At 37.2% G+C, this 16,113-nt stretch overlaps 1 protein-coding gene across 3 annotated transcripts in view; it reads left to right on the top strand.

Moving 5' to 3' along the window:
* FILIP1 (filamin A interacting protein 1) overlaps positions 1–16,113 on the top strand; it is a 349,281-nt gene that overhangs the window by 157,565 nt on the left and 175,603 nt on the right. The window lies entirely within an intron of this gene.

Genomic DNA, 16,113 nt, shown 5'->3' with positions numbered 1-16,113 from the left:
CACAGCCCCAGAGGAACACAAAATATACTTTGCCAGAAAATTTTATTTGGGGCCTAATGAGAAAAAGACATTTTGTTAAAATTAACTACAAACTAGTTCTTCCAGTATCAAACTGGTAAGCTTCCTTGCAGTGCCTGTAGTATTTCAACAATAAATAGGTTTTTGAAATTTAAATCTCTATGTGAATGTAAATATGTCTAATCATTCCAAATGCTCACTAAGTAAATCGGGTGAAATTCTTTAATAAGTAATACGATGGGCATGAAAATGTCTTAAGAACACATTTTTTAAAAAAGAAAGATTGAAATAGCTCTTAGTGAGTATTTTACTGAATTTGGAAGAAAGAACAGATATATTCTCCAAGACGGTATTTTTTTTTTGACTTGTCATTTAGCATTATATGATTTTAAATAGAAACCAGTATAGTTATAAATGTAGTAACTGCAGAAATGTATCTTGGGCATGCTTGGGGCTTGGGCCTGTTGACCAGGGCTACCTGAAAAGCTGACCTTCCATTCGCTTTGTCTTTATAAACTCAGAGAAACATGCTGGGGTTGTCATCAATTATCTGTGCACAGAGGCAGGGACTGTTCTAAGTTTCTGAAACATAGAGATTGGAAGAAACAGCATGTTGCTAAGTTCAGTCTGGGTAGTATTTTTACTTTTCTCTACAATTATTCCAATATTTTCCTACCTTTTCTAATTAAAGATTACAGCCCCCAGGAAAGGGAGTGAAGGCAAGAGGACATAAAACATCTTTAGAAATAGCAACAGGAAGCATCTTAAATGACCTCAGTAGAGCGGGGTACGTTTGTAGAGGTTGAAGACCAGGAAGATTGGTGCTATCACAGGGGAACCTCCAGATGCCCTACTCTGCACAGCAGTCTTCAAGTTCCTCAATTCCTGTGTTTTAACTTATATAAAAGAAGTTAAAGGACCATAAACCCTTTGCTTGTCCTTGTTGAGATCTTTTTGAATAAATCAACTTCCCATTTGGAGGCTGTTGTGGTGATTAAAATTTCTCTGAGAAACTGTTGTATGAAGGCTGGGAAAATTCCTAACATTCAATTTCCACCTATATCATATTTGGCTATTGATTATTATAAATAGAAATGGCTTTCAGGAGAGGCTCCATTATTTTCCTTTAAATGTAATAGTTAATAATAAACTCAGTGCTTTCATTTTAATTTTTTAAAAATTAACTTCCTACTTATTACTTTTCTATTACTGTAGTTTCCTTTTCTTAAAATTCCATTGAATATTTAGAAATTTTAATTTGAATTTTGCTTTCATTATTCATTTACTTGTCACATATTTTTAGGACCTACAATGTTGTATCATAAATAGGCACTTTGGAGACAGCAAAGCAAATTCAGATACGTCTTTCCTCAGGGGTCTTCTATTAAGTTAAAAGCAACATCAGCACATAATCGTCTCATATTTAGTCATTTTGAAAATAGAAATACCTGATTGAAATTAGAAATACCTGATTTCTAATCCAGACTCTACTGATCGAAAAGGCCCAAAGCTCTGCTGTTGCCCACAGTCTTCCCTGTAGGATATAGATGTTAGTTAAAAAGGTAAGAAAATATTGAAATAAGTGATGGGAAAAGAAAGGTAAAAATGTGGCTAAGACACTTCGAAATTTGGATATGTGCTGTTTCTTTCAATATCTATGGGGCTTGAGATGAGGTTTCTGGAAGAAGTAAGATTTATGATGTATTTTATATTTTGTCTCTGTGACCAATATATGTGTTGTGGAGATAATTTGATGCTTTTAGTTCTTTAAATATTTCTTCTTAAATAAATCCATTCAGTCCATTGACCAGAGTTAATGTTTTCCCACTGGTTTACATGTCAGAGCTAAAGACCAATGTAGACTAATGGGGAAGGAGAAAGAAAAATGAGTACATTCATGAATTATTCTCTGTTCTCACTTTAGACAAGTTAATTTTCCTTAAATTATCAGGTTCTGTCTTAATCATAGGCCACTTGTGGTTATCAAGAAATAAATGTTTGTATGTTTGGCCTTCATGGTTTTACATTTCATACTAAAAGCCAAATTCAACCTGTTTTTTTTAAACATCCTATCAAAAACAGTAAATGTGAGAGTCAGAGTTCTAAAAAAACAAGTCATTCTTAAATTACAAAATTTTTCTCCCAATGTGTATTAAAGTAAGACTTGAGAAGGCCTATTCTGTTAAATTAACATTCACATGTTATAATTGCATTGAGAGGATGACTGTTGCTTCCAGAGGAAGAATATTAGAAATGAAAGAGCGCTTTCGTCACAGCATCCTGGGTGGGTAATTCAAACCTCATCCCGAAAACAGCCACAAAAAATAAAGCCCCACCCAAGATGACTTTTCATTTTTTTAAGACCAGAGGGTGAAGAATATGGTGTGACATGAGGTTTCTTTGGATGCTCTAGTACTGTGAATAAAAGGAAGAAAGCTTAAATAAAGAAAGAAATAGCCTAGATTTTAATGACTGTTGTTTCATTCATTTCACTGGTTTAAAGCAACTTAGTTTACAGTTTATTATAACTTCATCACTTCCACATTTGTGACGCATGTTAAAAATAGATTGCACATTAAAAACCATTTAAAATTTCCTCAGTAGTAGATTCTCCTTGTTAAAAATCAGAACTTAATAGATCAAACGAAAGTACCTCTGATTAGTCCCTTCTCCAATGCCCGCTGTCTTAGCCCTCTCCCTTGAAACAGTCACCATTAACAATGCTTCTAGATTTTTCTCCATGGGGTTGCCCCTATCTGTGTGCATATGTATTTTAACATAAATGATGGCTCCATTATTTCACTTAATAATATGACTTAGACAGTTTTTCATGTCAGTACTTACAGGTCCACCTCATTTTTAGAAAGTTACAGCATGATGTTCCACAGAAAGGGTGCACAATTATTTATTTAGACATTCCTCTTGTCATGAATATTTAGGTTGCTTTGAATTTTTCACTATTGCAAATAACATTCCAGTGAAGATCCTTATACTTTCTCACTTGGGCATGTAGCTCTCTGGGGGAGATATTAACAATAGGATTTTAGGATGATATGTTATGCAAAAATCACCTCTTAATGGCTGTCCTTGTACTTATATTCTCTCCAGCTGTGTATGAGTGTACTCACTGAATTTTAATTTCCTCTGTTAAAATGAGGTTGAGAAACAGTTTATATAAAGCTTGACCATTTTTATTACTTCTTCTGTGAATTACCAATTTATACCCTTGGCCCATTTTTCAATTAGTTTGGGCTTTTTCTTTCTTTAAGTGACTTATTAATTCTAACCCTTTGTTGTTGTCTATGCTGCTTGCCTTCTAACTTTTAATATGCTTTGGTCATTTAGGTTTTTAAATTTTTAGTCATTTTTAGTCATATTTACTATACTTTCTTTTATGACTTTTGCTCTTTTGTATATTATTTCAGATGGTTTTCTTGACTCCAAGGTTGCACATATTTGCCTATATTTTCTTCTAATAGTTTCTTATATACACATGCTGAGTAATATTTGTATGTATATAAGTATATGTGCTCAGTCGCTTCGGTCTTGTCTGACTCTTCACAACCCTGTGGACAGTAGCCTGCCAGGCTCCTCTGTCCATGGGATTCTCCGAGGCAAGAATACTGGAGTGGTTGCCATGTTCTCCTCCCAGAGATCTTCCTGACCCAGGGATTGAACTTGTGGCATCTCCTGTGTCTTGTACATCACAGGTGGATTCTTTACTGCTGAGCCACCCAGGAAGCCCATATATATCTGTTGATGGACACGTAGGTTGCTTCCATGTCTTGGCTATTATAAATAGTGCTGCTATGAACATTGAGGTGTATGTATCTTTTCGATTAGATTTTTCATCTTTTCTGAATACATGTCTAGTAATGGGATTGCTGGATCACAAGGTAGCTCTACTTTTAGATGTTTAAGGACCCTCTATACTGTTCTCCATAGTGGTTGTATCAATTTACTTTCCCATCAGCAGTGCAAGGGGGTTCCCCTTTCTCCACACCCTCTCCAGCATTTATTGTTTGTGGGCTTTTTAATGATGGCAATTCTGACTGGCATGAAGTGATACCTCAATGTAGTTTTGATTTGCATTTCTCTAAAAATTAGAGGTGTTGGGTATCATTTCATGTGCCTTTTTGCCTTCACGTCTTCTTTGGAGAAATGCTTATTGAGATCTTCTGCTCATTTTTTGATTGGGTTGTTTGTATTTTTTGATATTGTATGAGCTCTTTGTATATTTTGAATTTTATCCTCTCATCAGTTGCATCATTTTCAAACATTTTCTCCCATTTAATAGGTAGTCTTTTCATTTTGGTAACGGTGTCCTTTGCTGTGCAAAAGCTTAGTGTTTGATTATGTCCCCTTTGTTTATCTTTGCTTTTATTTCTTTTGCCTTGGGAGACTGAACTAAGATAATATTGCTATGATTTATATATGAGAATGCTTTGCCTATGTTATCTTCTAGGGTATCATGTCCTATATTTAGGTCTTAAACCATTCTGAGATTATTTTTGTGGTGTTTGGTGTCAAGAAGTATTCTAATTTCATTGATTTACATGTAGCTGTCCAGTTTTCCCACCACCCTTGTTGAAAACACTGTCTTTTCTTCATTGTATATTCTTGCCTCCTTTGTCAGCTTAACTGAGTGTAGGGGGGTGGGTTTATTTCTGGGCTCTTTATTTTGTTCCATTGACCTACAAGTCTGTTTTTGTGCCAGTATAAGGTCTTTATTATTAATGAGTACCTGGTATAATAAATTCCCATTTGTATGTGGGCCTGTTTCTGGACTCTATTGTGTTTATATTAAACATTACTATCTCAGAGTTCTAATTGCTATAGATTTCTAATATGCTTGATATCTAATGGGTTGACCCCAAAGTTCCTTCAGCTTTAAGGTAAAAATAAAAGACACATTTTTCATTTTCACTTTATGGAACTTTATAGAACGATGTATGCACCATTTTGTTCCATTGCCTTCTGACATTTTTTCAGGCAACTTCACAATTCCATCTTGCCAAAACTTTTTATCTTTTTGAGCAAAGAACTGTTCCAGGTGCCTTTTACAGTCTTCCAGGGCATTGAAATTTTTCCCACTAACAGGATTTTGTAAAGACTGAAATAAATGGAAATCTGAAGGTTCAATATCTGGTGAATAAGGTAATGAATCAGAACTTCCCAGCCAAGCTGTTACAGTTTTTGCCTGGTCATCAAAGAAACCTGGAGTTTTGTATTACCCTGATGGAAGATTATACATTTTCTGTTGACTAAATCTGGGCACTTTTCATTGAGTGCTGCTTTCAGTTGGTCTAACTGGGCGAGTACTTGTTAGAATTAATCATTCAGTTTTCTAAAAGGCATTCATAATAGAGTACTCCCTTCCAATTCCAAAACCACCTTCTTTGGATAAAGACTGGCCTTTGATGTGGTTGGTGGTGGTTCATTTTGCTTGTCCCACAATCTCTTCCATTCCACATTATTGTATAATATCCATTTTTCATTGCCCATCACAATTTCTTTTAAAAATGGAACATTTTCATTATATTGCAATGGAGAATTGCATGCAGAAATATGGTCAAGAAGGTTTTTTCACTTAACTTATGTGAAACCCAAACATCAATGCGATTAACATAACCAAGCTGGTGCAAATGCTTTTCAAGGCTTGATTTGGATATTTGGAGTATACTGGCTGTCTCCTGTGGTATAACAGTGATTATTCTCAGTTAATGTCTCCATTTGATTGCTATCAACGTCAACTGGTTTACCAGTTCTTGCACTGTCCAGCAAGAAATCTCCAGCACGAAACTTCACAAGCCACTTTTGACATGTTTGATCAGTCACAGTACCTTCTCCATACACTGCACAAATCTGTTTTTTTGTATTTCAGTTGTGTTTTTATCTTTCTTGAAATAATAAAGCATAATATGCTGAAAATGTTGCTTTTTTCTCCCATCTTCAATATTAAAATAGCTACATAAAAATTCACCAATTTTGATAATTTTTTTTTTTAGTGCAGCTATCACAATAGAATCTAACAAAATTAGTTTTGAATGAAGTTAAATAAAACTCAGTGCTACTGGAGCCATCTTGGGGAAAAAAATTGAACGAATTTTCGTCCAACCCAGTATTACAACAAGTTGCTTTTCTTTGTGTTTCTTTTTTAAAAAAATGACTTTAGTTACCATTGTTCATACAATCTTCTATATCAACTTTAAAACTTAATAAAAATTCTAGTTGGATTTTGAATAGGATTACATTGAAATTATATATTCATTTGAAAATAATTTATATTTAAAAACATTGAGATTTTCATCTATGCATGTGGTAAATTTCCTCCCTTATTCAGGCCACTTTATATTTTTTCCATAAAGTTTTGTAATTTTTTTCATGTGTCACGCTTAGCTACTTAGTTATGTCCAACTCTTTGTGAATCCATGGATTGTAGCCCTCCAGGCTGCTCTGTCCATGGGGATTCTCCAAGGAAGAATACTGAAGTGGGTTGCCGTGCCTTCTTCCAGGGGATCTTTCCAACCCAGTTTTCCAACCCAGGTCTCTCTCACTGCAGGCAGATTCTTTACCATCTGAGCCATAAAGGCTTTAATTATTTCTATTAAGCTTATTCCTAAGGACCTTATAATTTAATTTCTGTTGCTATTGGGAATGTGATTGCCCTCTCCCCACTTAAATTTTGAAAAGTGTGATACCAATAGCATAGAAAAGTAGTTAATTTTTAAATGTTGATTTTGTCTCTTTCCATTTAATTGAACTTTCTTCTTAGTTACAGTAGTTTTTCATCTAAGCACCTTTAGTTTTCTAGCTAGATTATCGTGTCCTTTATAACTAATAGTAATTTATCTCTTACTTTCCAATATTTATACCACCTACTATGGTTTTACTTATTTTATTCCATTGGCTAGGATGTCCAGTTTGATATTGAACAGTAGCAATAGCATTCATGTTCTGTCCCTGAGCTTAAAGATAATGTTTCTAGTTAGTTTCATCTTTGCTATATTTTTCAGGTAGATACCTTTGATCAAATTAAAGAAGTTTTGCTTTGTTCTTAGCTTTCATACACACAGACACACAACATGCATATGCACACACACACAACTATATATATATATATATTTCTACACTTGAATCTTTGGAGCATCACTGAAATTATTTTTCTCCTAAATCATGTGACTAAGCTAGTGAATTACAATGGTTGTTCATTATTAGAAAAATCTATCTTTACATTCCTTGGATAAAACTTGCCTGATATTAGTGCATTATTCTTTTAGTGGATTGATGAATTTACATTTGTAATATTTTATTTAGCATTTCTGCATCCATGTTTTGCTATTAAATTTTTCTTTCATTATATGATCTTATTTTGAATTTTGGGTAAGCTTATGACCCATACTTAAGTAGGTTAGTAGCTTCTCATATCTTTCCATTCTTGTTTATGTAAAATATGAATTTCTATTTTTTAAAGGGTTGGTAATAATTGCCTACAAAATTTCATGGGCATGGTAAACTTAGGTTATGTATTTGAATATTGTTTTCAGTTTTTTTCTTCCTTTTTTGTGTTGATTTAATAATTTTCTACTTTTTTCCTGATAGTGTAAAGATTATATTGGTTTTTCTAGTAATTGCTATTCAATTTTTAAAACATTCAACTTAATATATTTTCTATTGATGTCTAGAGTTTATCAGTGTCTCTCTATATTCATTGAACAAAATGAAATCTCTGTATACCTCAATTTTATTTGAAGCATTTCCTTTCATTACCATTTCCCCCACCTTGACATTATTTGGACCTTTAGGTCTACATTGTTATGGTAAAAATTATCTTTTTTTTTTTTTAATCAAAACTTAACCAGGATTAACAATATAACTTAATGGATTTCTTTGTTCACCATTGCTTCCTTAGTACTATATTTATTTTTATTTTAAATGGGGTAATTATTTCAAAGAGTTATTATAAATGGCAAACTTACTGACTCCTTCATGTTCCATCATCATACTTGAATGATAGTTTGGTTGGGTATAAAATTGTAGGTTTAACTACCCCCCCCCCCCGCCCCGCATTGTTAAGAAGATTCTCTGTAGAGCATTTTTTTTTTCTTTCCTACAGATTTTAGGATTTGTTTCCTTTATTCTCAGTCTTCTGAAATGTTAAAATAATGTCTAGGTGTGAGTTTTAAAAGTTTATCTTACTCAGTGCTTGGCTAGTCCTTAAATTGTGACTAATGTATATATTACTTTCCTTTACTACTTCTAATATCTCTTAGATGAGTGATTGGATATTTGGGTCTATTTTACATGATTCCTAATTTTTATTTTATATTATACCCCTTCATCACCTTTTCATGCATTCTGAAAGAACTTAATATTATAGTTAAGAAATTTGTTCTTGGACTCTGTCCATTCTTTGACCCCTTATTGAGTATTCTATTTCAATGATCAAAATTTTAATAGCTGTTCAGTTATTTCTAATTATTCATTTTCTATGGATTTAATATCCTCACAGAAAAGCCTTACAGGTTACAGTCCATGAGGCCACAAAAAAGTCAGACAGAACTTAGGGACTAAACAAATATCCTTATGGATACTCTAAAGTTTTATTATGACTTCTTTATTAATTTTGATTCCTTTATGTAAGTTCTCCCCTTTTTTAAAACAAAGAACTCATTTCTTTTTAATGATATTGGCCTTCTTCTAATAATTATTCCTGAGTGTTTGTTCCTGCAGTTGAGACTCCTGGTTGGGCAGTCCATTCTGTATATACTTGCAGCTGCTTAGACACAGGGTTAAGATTTGATGCTGGAAATCTGAAATCAGTCTGTTTCCAAGAGTATGTAGGAGGTGTAGGGCTGCCACTGGGTGAAGTGCCTCAGAGGCCAGCTTCTGGTGGGTGAGGCGGTGGCTCCATCCTCGTGGGTAGCTGCAGCCATCCAGGACATCTAAGATGGTGCTTTGCTTCTTTGACCTAATTTCCCATACTCATTGCTTTCAGCTGAAGGCAACAATCGTTGCTTCTGCTCTTTGACTCATAGTAGCCTGGGTTGGTAGAGGGGGTTTTCACAGTCCAAACTTCTTGGCTATTTGTGCTACTGTTCTCTGATAGTCAAACTGTCCCCAAACTCCCTTGTCTTGGCTATTCATTCCTAACATTTTTGGTAGCACTCTCCTATTCTTGTTTTAAGCTGTGGTTTAAAATCTTCATTTTAATCCCATCTTCTTTCTGTCTTCCAGTGTTTTCTTAAAGTTTATGATCCTCCAAAGGTTGATACTATTTTCCAGTTATATGGATTTAAAAAATCCTTTCTAAAATCTTAAGTTCGCAGTGAGAAGAACAGGCTATAATCTATTCCCATTCTGTCACCTTGAAATGGAAACCAGCATGCTTTTTAAAACCTTAGGAGGATGTTTTAAAAATAAGTTTAAGAGACCAGTTTTCAGGACTGCCATTTATGGTCGTGTGTGTTGTTCACTGTATGAAGGCTCTGGCTGAGAAGGTAGATGAGAGCTGAAGTTGAGCTCACCACTTTCCACTATAGAATGTTTCCTGGCAGAGAAAACGTGCTCATTCCCCCAGTGTACACAATGGTGTCCTGTGGGTCAGCATTGGGGCTGGTCATTTGAATTTTAAAATATATATGGGGATGGTTCCCTGGATATATACTTACATCAAAACTCATCAAATTCTTCTCTTGAAATATGCACAATTAATTGTACACCAATTACAATACCTTGGTAAAGCTGTACAATAAAGTTAGAAAATTAAATTATGGCATGCAGATAGTGAAGTAGATAGAATGTGCTGTTGGGTTTAGAGGGTAAATCCTGAAGTTTTCATGTTTTATAAACTGATGAGTATATTATCAAAACTCAGTTGACAAAATAACAATAATTGTGAAAGAAGAGATATTTATGAATCATAGAAATGATATAAGTGATAGTAATTAGTTGCTAGTCATCTTTTATGAGAGAAAGAAAGTAGTAGAGCTAACCACCTGCCTTGGGTATCTTAGGGAAAGTTCTAGGTCGGGGCAGAGGGATGAAATAGTGCTGTCCACTGTAAGACCCATTAGCCACATGTGGCTGTTTAAATTTAAATTACTCAGTGCAAAATAAAAATTCAGTTCTTTAGTTATACCAGTTGTATGTCAAGTGCTTAAGTCTATGTGACTAGTGCCTTCTGCAGCAGACAGCACAGATATAGACCATTTTTGTCATCACAGAATGCGCCATTGGACAATTCTGAGCTAGATAACCTCTTCATTTAGATTCTTTCCATTCCAATAGTTTTCTCTCTGTAGATTAGTACATCAAATGTGATCCCAGAGTTTTGACTGTCTAAGGGGAAAATGGAGTATGGATGCACACTAAATATAGACTAGGTACTGGGTGCTCGGGTCTTCCCAGACGGTGCTAATGGTGAAGAACCTGCCGGCCAGTGTGGGCAAAGTAAGAGACGGGGTTCTATCCATGGGTTGGGAAGATCCCCCGAAGGAGGGCATGGCAGCCTACTTCAGTATTCATGCCTGGAGTATCCCATGGACAGAGGAGCCTGGTCTGGGCTAAGGTCCATAGGGTTGCAAACAGTTGGACATGACTGAAGCAACTTAGTAAGCACCCACGCACACACTGGCTGACTGATAACATTTTTGGTAAATGAATGTATGAATGAATACAGATATGAAGAACAGTGGTGAATTTGATAAAGCATAGCATTTATTCATCCACTTATGAATTCAACAAATATTTATCAAATATCTGTCATGTACTAGTTACTGCTTCAAAGTCTTGGGATATATGAGTAACCTAAGCAGACAAATATCACTTTTCTAGTGGAACTTATATGCCAGAATGTGGGGGGTAGTATAAATAATAAGCATAATAAATAAGTAATTCATACCACAAGTTTTAAGGTGACAAATACTATGAAAAATAAAATATAAAGCAGAGTAAGAGGAATCAGGAGTGCTGGGTGTGGGTAGAGAAATATGGATTATAATTATAAATAGGGTGGTCAGGATATGCCTCACTGAGAAGGTGACATTTGAGTAAAGGCTTGAAAGAGGTGTGGAGTAAGGTAAACGAATATTTGGGCAAAGAGTATTCCAGGCAGAGCGAATACCAAGGCACAGGCCTATGTTGGGGGCATGAGCGTCATGTTTGAGAAATAGCAAGATAAGTGGCTGGAGTGAGAGGGTAGCTGGAGAAGGGCTCCGAGAGGTAACAGATGAACAGATCAATAGGGTCTTGCAGGCCATTGTAAGAACTTTGACTCCCAGATGGTTGGACCAGAGAAGGAACATGATCTGAAAAGTTTTAAAAGATTCAGTGTAGCTTCTGTGTCAAGAAGACACTGCAGTGGTACAAGGACAGTAGCAGAAAGACCAGTTGGAGGCTGTTGCAATATTTGGTGGGGTTGCGGGGAAGCTGATGGTGGCTGGGTCTAGGGTGGTAGGGGTAAGAAGTGGTCAGACCCTGATGTACTGTGTAAGGACAACAATAAATATCTGGGTGAGTTAGAAGTGGATATTGGAGAAAGGGAGTGGTCAGTTAGGATTCTAGAGTTTTCAGCCTAGCAACCAGAAAGATGGAGATGCCATTCACAGAGCCAGGGAAATCTGAGGAGGAGCACCTTAACGGAAAGACCAGAAACTGAATTTCGGACATCCCACGATTTAGGATGTCTGTTAAAGTAGTTGAATAGGCTACTGGATAAGCACGTCCTGATTGGGAGAACAATCTGGGAGGGAAATAGTGTTACTGATAGGCAAGGAAATATATTTTCTGTTTGTGAACTAACTGCAAGTTTTTGTACATCAGAAGGTGATAATTTGTCAGCTGTGAGATGGGATAAAGATGTCATCATTTTGATCTTAGCAAGAGCTAGGAGAAGACCTGTCCATAAATTTTGCTTTGCAACCATTCACAAAATATCCAGGCCTTAATTTTGGCTTTAAAAAAGGAAATGTTTCCCCGCAGGCGGGGATGTACCGGCATGGAGATGTGCCCTCTTCAGGCACAGGGTTTTTCTGTGATTTTTGCAGAAAGCACTTTAGCGGTTTTTTGTTGTTGTTATTTTTGTTAATGTTGATGCCATATTAGGATATATACTGGTATTTTTTTCCTCCCAGCCTCATAATATTTTTAGCTGCTGCTGCTGCTGCTGCTAAGTTGCTTCAGTCGTGTCCGACTCTGTGCAACCCCATAGACGGCAGCCCACCAGGCTCCCCCGTCCCTGGGATTCTCCAGGCAAGAACACTGGAGTGGGTTGCCATTTCCTTCTCCAATGCATAAAGTGAAAGTGAAGTCGCTCAGTCGTGTCCGACTCTTTGTGACCCCATGGACTGCAGCCCACCAGGCTCCCGCGTCCATGGGGTTTTCCAGGCAAGAGTACTGGAGTGGGGTGCCATCGCCTTCTCCGAATATTTTTAGCAGTTAAACCCAAAGTACTGTACTTTAAGTATATTTTATTTATCATTGCAGCATAAATAATTTCTTTTTAAGTCTTAGGGTAGAAAGTTTTGCTGTTAATTTAAAAGAATGAAATAATTAAAGGTAAGTATTTGAGCATCAGGCCTGAGTTAATCAAAACTGTGGAGCCTTATAACCTTAAAAGGATGACGTCAATGGTCTGATGTCTTGGATTCTTATGGGCAGACGTGAAACAGTCCATGATCTATGCCAGAATGACCTCTACGAAGCATAATATTTCCTTTTAAATATTTAGACCTCAAGATAGTTTTCTGTAGCTTTAATTGATAAAACATGGATTAAAAAAAAAAAAAAAAAAAACACAGAAGCACAGCAGTTTTTTTCAGCTGTCCTCTTTCACCACTTTGCTTTTATCTCCAGTTTGTTGTTAAATAAATACTCACCAGTCCTAATATGAACAACTCAATTAGCACCTTCTTTCAGAAGTGTGGCCATTTATAAACATCTCTGGATAAAGAAATAAAATAAGAAAAAGTTCATCAACTCTCAGTAAGAGTCATAAGAGCTAAAGGAATTAATATGAGTAAACTAAGATAAACATTAGAGAGTTTATTCTGGGTTTAACTCATAATGCTTTTACTAATGTTTCTCTTTTGTTAAGACTCGTGTTTTTTGGCTGTTTTCTAAATCAGATATATCATAGTGGCCCATGTTATGCACAAGGATCCTTGTTTAATGATACCCAGAAAGCTGTTTAAGTTTTGGAAGTTTTAGAAGAATCATAAGTTAACATAGAGAACTCATTTAGTATGTTTATTTTCAGCTGATTTGCTTTCTTAATTGCATAATCCCAAACTAGATATTTATGTTAAAAATACGTTTACTAAATTTATACTTGAGCATAATTAGCTAACTCTCTTTCTTTCTCTTTAGGCTCATCCCTAACCCTCCCCACACTTAAAATCCACACACCCTGTGGCCAGTTAGGTAAAAATAGAACAAGATAAGTCAGTGATTAGTTGCTTATTCTGCATATTGGATGTGTGTGTGTGTGCAGTCATGTTCAAGTCTGTGACCCCGTGGACCGTAGCTCACCAGGCTCCTCTGTCCATGGGATTTCCCAGGCAAGAATACTGGAGTGGGTTGCCATTTCCTTTTCTGGGGATCTTCCCAACCCTGCCCTCGGCAGACAGGTTCTTTACCACTAGTGCCGCCTGGGAAGCCCTTACTCTGTACCACACATTAAATGTTTTGACTGTACTTTTCTCACATACAATGTGCTCATTTTGTATGTTTGTTTTGCCACCCTATAGGTCATGTGAGATCTTAGTTCCCCTACCAAGGATCAAACCCACAGCCCATGCAGTGGAAGTACAGAATCCTAACTACTGGGCCACCAGGGAAGTCCCACAATGTACTCATCTTTTATTCTGTTGCCACTGTGAAGCTCTCACATACAGATGAGGTCATGTGACAATGGAAAATAACCAAAAGTTTGAGTAGCCACTATCTTTAACCCTTCCCTAGCCAGTAGCCCCCTCTCCTGAAGCCTCCTCTCACCACCTAGATGGCTCTAGAGCTGCTGTGGTCCCGATGGAGGTGGAGGAGAAGAGGAAATGCCGCACATGTTACTAGAAAGGAGGAGCGAGTAAAGGGGTGGTGGCCACTGATGTGAAACTGTCCCACTGCAGCACCCCAGATAGCTGGGGTGACAGTAAAGTGAAAACAAAGCCTGGCAGTAGGCTAGGCTTGAGTTTCAGAGAGAATTTTCTAGAGTTTAGAGTGAGGGCAGAAGGGGATTTTTTGAAGCAGGTGCTGTGTGCAGCTATATATATCCATGTCTACTGGTCTGGGTATGCACATATACACAAGCACACACAGATGTATGCTTGCATATATATGATTTGACTGATAAAGATTTAATCTTCTTTTCAATTATTTTTGCTCTTGGCAGAGTTTATACTAAGTTGGTACGTGCCAGGATGGGTGCACTGATTGTTTACAGCTGCTGTCTGTTCTAATGGAGCCAGTGAGCTCCCATTTGGCTGGTGACCCTGCCATTGCAGCTGTGCGGCCCCTCCCCCGGGAGTCTCTGGGCCTCTCTACCATCCAGAAACAAGAGCATTCTAACTTAGGCCGCAGGGAGCCTCAAAACCTCACTTCAGCCCTGTAGCTGGCATCGTTCTGATTGGTGGTTAAATGTTTCAAACATCACTTCTGATTGTAATGTATCTGGAGCCGGGCCCTAAAGAAATGAGATATTCAGAAAGGGCAGGTCCTTGTGGGCTTCACACTGGTGGTGGGGCGAGAAATAGAAGTGACAGGAAGGATTGTGTCAAATGTGGGCTGTGAACAAGGAGACTGAGGGTGCAGGCAGAGAGGTAAAGATGCACAGACTGGGAAGGGGCACTGCCAACAGCTCATCACGCCCTGATTACCTTGGGGCTGCCACGCCTCTGCACAAGCCACTGTCCCCCACAGCCCCCTGAAAGTTCACATAGGTGCCTTCTGCCTGCTGCTGTTACCCTACCTGATCATTCACACCCTGTCTTATCTTCCAAAAAGCCCGTGTGTCACATGCACACACTTCACACTTGCTAATGCGATGCTCAGTAAGAATCCAGACGCCTCAGTGCAAAGAATCTGGAGATTACCTCATTTAACACTCTTGTTTTGAAAATCAGAGAATAAAAGGGGTCCAGAGAAATTAAATAATTGCCCATGCCCCTAGGATCTAGGATCAAATTCTAGTCCAGTCATGACTCCTAGTATACCATGAGTCTCAGACTGCAAGTTTCCTGAGGGAAATGATATCCCAATCAGGACAAGCTTCTCAATTGGCTCTGTACTTTAAGAATAATAGATGTAGTTTTTCTCTTTGTTCTATGAAGGCTTTGAAAAATATTCATAATGTTGTGTTGAGTTAAAAAAATATGATCACGTTATATGTAAACATAATTTTAAACAAAGGGAAAATTCTAGGTCCAAGTCAATAAATATTCTTTTGTTATGTTGTTTTTATTCAGACACTCAGTCGTATCTGACTCTTTGGGACCCATGGACTGTAGCACGCCAGGCTTCCCTGTTCTTCACCATCTCCTGGAGCTTGCTCAAACTCATGTCTATTGAGACAGTGATGCCATCCAACCATCTCATCCTCTGTCGTCCCCTTCTTCTCCTGCCCTCAGTCTTTCCCAGCATCAGGGTCTTTTCTAATGAGTTGGCTCTTTGCATCAGGTGGTCAAAAGCTGTTCGCCTCAGCTGAAGCTATAGCTATAGCTTCAGCTTCAGCATCAGTCCTTCCAATGAATATTCAGGACTGATTTCCTTTAGGATGGACTGGTTTGATCCCTTTGCAGTCCAAGGGACTCTCAAGAGTCTTCTCCAACACCACGGTTCAAAAGCATCAATTCTTGGGTGCTCAGTCTTCTTTATGGTCCAACTCTCACAACCATACATGACCAGAGCTTTGACTATATGGACCTTTGTTGGCAATGTAACGTCTCTGCTTTTTAATACCTTTTTTGGGTTTGTCAAATGTTATGATGTCATATGTCTATGATGTTAAATAGGCAGTAAAATAATGGACTTTGGAACCCAACTGCCTGGGTTTCTAGCAGCAGCAATATTACACAAAGGACTTAACTTCTCTGTGCCTCA

This window comes from Bos indicus, chromosome 9, assembly GCF_029378745.1.
Source record: "Bos indicus isolate NIAB-ARS_2022 breed Sahiwal x Tharparkar chromosome 9, NIAB-ARS_B.indTharparkar_mat_pri_1.0, whole genome shotgun sequence".
Classification (NCBI taxonomy): Eukaryota; Metazoa; Chordata; class Mammalia; order Artiodactyla; family Bovidae; genus Bos; species Bos indicus.
Note: the sequence above shows the minus strand (reverse complement) of the source record. Positions and strands in the feature narration are given on the sequence as shown.